Here is a 5,228-nt window from a genome sequence, read left to right as displayed (position 1 = left end):
CCCCCCCCCCTCCAATAAAAACCCAGCACGAAAAAAAGGACGTAGAAGAAAATGAAAGATCAAGTTTCAATATATTGAAGTGCACATGTATACTACTAGATCTAGATAATTTCTCATTGTAGGTATAAAACAATTTAATTTAATGTTTGGTTTGCTACTGTAGGGGTCAGGCAATAGGTCTATACGACTCGCGCATTACCAAACGCCCTGGCACGCATGGAAAAGATCATGGAAGTACAGTATATTCTCGTACGTACATTTCTCTTCTGTGCTTCCTCCTCCTCCACCTCACAAGACCCTTTCTCTCTGCTGTTTCTATGCGTCTTTGTCCTCCTCCACTAAATCACCATGATTGAATTCATGTATTTCTCTTTACTCAAACTCTAAAGTCATTTTTCCCCTACTCAATTTAAAATTCCGTCCTTTTTCAGTTTGTTGAATAGCCACATGATGTTCGCAGGTATCTGTTGGAAATTGTTCCTACATATCAGTTTTCTCAGTTCGTGTCAGCTTAAATTTAAGAAAATCACTCCTCCATTTCTAGCTACCACTTAACAACAATATTAAATATGTGTTTCAAATATGAAGGTGTAGATAAGGCCTTTCAGTACTGGATACGATTATAGCCACCTTCGATTTGGATCATGTACATGATGTATGCGGAAAATATGTTTAAAAAAAAAAAAAAAAAAGGTTGCAAATTTTTGTAGGCCCTATATTAGCCTAAATATTATATTGTGCCACCCTGGACCAAAACCCACAACTTTTGACATAAACTCACTTTCCCTTTGCCATTGGCTTTTTCTTGTACTAAATACAAGAAATGTAGGCTACATTGTTTATCTCTGAAAGGCAAATAAAACCAATTGCTGTCACCGTTCATAGATGTACCCTAAAGATCAACCAACTCTTCCCCCCCTTTCCCCACACAAAAAAAAAGAAAAGAGATGAAGACCAGCCAACAACATGACAACATAAGAAAAAAACAACAGGAACACGGTAGTTTTTGTTGGCATCAATTTATTTTTTTAACTTAGTTCTTTATTTTCAACAACAAATATTTTGACTGGTTATGTGTAATGCACTATAATGTTTGCACAACTAAATACACGTACACCAGTTCCTCTTCAAAAGTACTTAGGTGACCAAAAAAGTTACAACTATATATTATGACTGTTTGCAGCTTCACAAGCTGATACTGATAGACAATAGTAAAACCCTTTTGTTTTTCTTTAGTTGTTTTTTTTTAGTAGAGATTTTATGGCACTTGCCACTGCATAAGGTCATATGAGCGCCAATCTCTTTTGTTAAAAAAAGTAGACAGCTTGAACCACAGAGTGAAAGCAAATCAAAAGTAAACATTATTCACTGCATTCAAAGCTAAAGAAACCGAATGAATGATTGCATTTCTCAAATCTTGCCATTTCATCTTGTCTCCATTGTCCATTCGAAGCTTGGTCAAGATAAAATTATCACTACATGTAACTTCTAACAAATTGTAACCAGAATTAAGACAAAGCAGTCACGTCTGTACAGTAAATAAGTGATCATAAAAAAGGAGCAGGTCCCAATGTCGAAGTGACTGAGGAATGGGTTGCCATCACATTCAAAGGAGTGGCAGAAAATAGAGCTAAACCGAGAACCCATTAAAAGTGCTGACTGATATCATCTACACTAGCTTGACCGTAGAGTATCAATGAACAAGAGTTGAAAGTTAGAAAACCTGCACACATACCACCTGCAGGAAAATAAATATTAGATTCTGCAAAATGGAGCATGTCTAACCAACCGTTAAAAAATTGAAAAGTAAATTGGCTAACGACTATAAAAAATCAAATGAAAATTGTGCAAATAGTTTCTCTTTTTCAAATACACACAAGTTTAACTCTTGATTTAGTTAAGAAGATGTATTTTTAGCTCCAACTATGCCCCCTCGCCCCAGACGCAGCCTAGCTGGGATATAAAGCATAAAAGATGGATATAGTAAAACTAAAGCTTTTTCGAGAGAGGAATAAATACATGTAACACACAGCATTGGTATGCAAACTTAAGAATAATGGCATCAACAACAACATCAACAACAACAAAAGATTGTGTAATGGAATTCTTCAAAACATCAACAAGTCACTCTCAGTTTAGTAGAGTCTCCCTCTTTGTCTGTCGAAAACAATGAACAGAGAGCGAAACAAATCCTTTGACTTGCACTTTGTTTCTTTTCAGACAGTAGGATCATAATCCACTTGAGCGATTTTTGATAAACAAACAGGACTAACGAAATTGCAAAAGTAACATAAAATTACCTAAGTCGAGGACTGAATGATGTTAAAATTCAAGGAAAAGAAAGCAGCAAGTTAAATAATTTTTCGGTGTTTGTCAAAAGGTGAATCATATTGGCTAATGAAAACTTAGTCTAAATATACTATCAACCAGAAAACACCCAAGATGTCTGGCACAGGAAATAGACCTGTATAATTGATGCAGAGAAGTAATCACAACAAAAAATAACACAAAAGTAAAAAATAGTAACAAAAACTGGAAGAAATGCCCGTGAGTTTGCCAAAAAGTCAGGCACAAACACAGGATGCCCAGACTTCAAAATGTATCACTTTGGTTTGACAAAAACAAGGCTGACAACACGAGCGAAATACAGCAAGTATTAATCTCATACTCAGGCACTGTATATGCAAACAAGAAAAAAAAAGATGAAGGCCAACAAAATATATGCATAGCTTGATTGTGGAATTTCAACAGCAAAAAGTTCTGAAGTAAAAAGAGCAGCAGGTTAAAAAAAAAGTTTTCCGAACGAAAGTACAAAGCTCAACAAAATTTCTTTCCCTCAGCTCTGGTCAGTAGCACTAAAAGAACAAACTGTCTGTACTGGGGCGGAGCTAAACTGTCCTTAGCTCTAGTCAGTGCTAGCAGCTGAACAAATAGTCTTCACAAACTCACTATAATGATAATGGACACTATAGGGCAACAATCTTTTTTTCTTTCCTCTACATTACTTTCCACCCCTCTCAAAGAAAACAGCAGGGAGGAGATCTTGAAAGAAGTCAATTTAGAGAAAAGCTTTGATACGTCCCTAAAACTTTTTCCTATTTCAATAATGTATGATTTAGACTGCCTTTCACGAGCTGAGAAGATCATTATCACAATATATTCTTTAAAAAATAAAAGGTAAATTTTAAAAGTAAAATGGGAACCACAGAGTTTGACAGGTTCAATAACAAAGGGTAAATAATACCAAGGGCGAACAACAAACATTTTCTGGTTAAAACAGACATACATAGTATCGGAACAGTTCTGAGACAAAATGCGACACATCCATTTTGAGAATAAAGACAGTTTCTATTATAATTCACCTATTTACTGAATAGACAAAAGTAACTTTATTTTTGCAGTAAACACGATGTCAGGCTTAGAGCTGATTTTTGAAATATGCTGAAATCCAAGTTGATGAGATCCCACATTTTCAACAAACACAACATATATATCCACTTTGTTTTTTCTTTTTTCAAAAGGAGACAAATTCGTGTTGAATAATATTAATTAAAAAAAGTGTTTTTGGGTCTGACCTGAAAATGACCCATGATACCTGTGGTCATAAAACTTTCTTCATAATAAAAAAAAAAAAACCCAACAGAATGGGCGATCTTGTAAAATTGTTTACATAAATAGAGAGAGACAATAATAGACCATGGGACAAAGATTTCATACAGAACTCTGTAAGAGAATTGAGGAGAAGTTTTGCTTTGATTGACCTATTTCCCAGGTTTTCATTAGGCCAGTATGACTTCATAAAACAATACTTTTGGGTTTAACATATCTCAAATAACATGATGACAGTTCAAGGTCAGAGACACACTTGAACATAGATCACATCAAACCTCTTTGTGAATGAGGTCAAGGCCCAGACATTTCTTTCACACTATGAACTTTGACCTGCAATGACATGGACCTGCTACCTACCAGCAATACACACCTACTGTAAATTATATATAGAACATTTCATTTGCCAAAATACAATCTTCTGTGCATTGTGTCCAATATCTACTAAGTCACCTGAGTTGTACAAATAGCCATAGAAATTTTCAAAATCAATTTTGAAAATGGAAACAATCCAAAGCAGAGTTACTTTGGGAAATGTAAACAAAAAACCTCAAATGAATTCAAATATAGATGGGTTCAATTTAAAAGAAACAAACTGTGCTGTAAACATATACAACAAAATCTTTATACTACTACATTCATGGCCTGTATTGCGCACTCTCCAAATGAAATCTCATTAGAATGTAAATTCTGACTTGCCCATATTGAGCCAACAAGTACAAAAAATAAATGTGCAACAACCAGAAATATCTTTGGGAAAATCTAGAAATCATTCAAGAATCAATCTTTCCGTTTTGAGTGACGAACTTGAACTTGACTATGACGACAGAACAGTGAATTTTACAACCTATTCAAAATACGGAACTCATTTGTCAAGCCATTAGACAATCCTTACCTATTGTCTATAAATTTATATTATAATATTCTGAGAAAACAAGATTCCAAGCTTTAGCAGATTTAGAAAAATAACAAGTAAAGTCAGCATTAGCGCACTTCATTAGAACTTTTAACAACAAAGAAAACCTCGAGAAATGAAGTTGGACAACCGTAAATCATTCCTCAGGCCCTGAGCATGTCAACTTTAAATACCTTAATACCGTAACGAAAGAAAAAAAACCCCCCAACAATTCTTAAGAAAATATTTCTACCTCTGACAGTGAGATAAACAACAGTAATCCTTTATAAGCAATACAAAAATACATAAAATGTTCATGATCGATAGTCATGTGTGGCAAACACATCTAAAAAAATAACGTACTATTAGAAGGACAAAGTATTTGGATTAAATAACAAGGCAAAATTACTAGCTCCACGTCTGTTTCTAAACCACAATGTTTCCACAATGCTCGAATAAAATAATAATAGATAGCATTTGTATGGCACAAGTCCCCACTCAACAGTAAGCTCTGTGCGCTTCACAATCTATACTATTACCCCAGCAGACCTGAGAGCACTCTGAAACAACCTCAACTTCCTGGGAAGTATGCATTGAGAGCGGCCATTTATAGGGGCTAAAACACTAACAAGACCTTTCACTGTCTATGGCCGGGTACCCATTCTCAAATGAGGAGAATTCGCGTAAAGTGCCTTTCCTAAGGACACAACGTAGGGCCCGTGGC

This window comes from Aplysia californica, unplaced genomic scaffold (assembly GCF_000002075.1).
Source record: "Aplysia californica isolate F4 #8 unplaced genomic scaffold, AplCal3.0 scaffold00681, whole genome shotgun sequence".
NCBI lineage: Eukaryota > Metazoa > Mollusca > Gastropoda > Aplysiida > Aplysiidae > Aplysia > Aplysia californica.
This window is presented reverse-complemented; position numbering follows the sequence as displayed.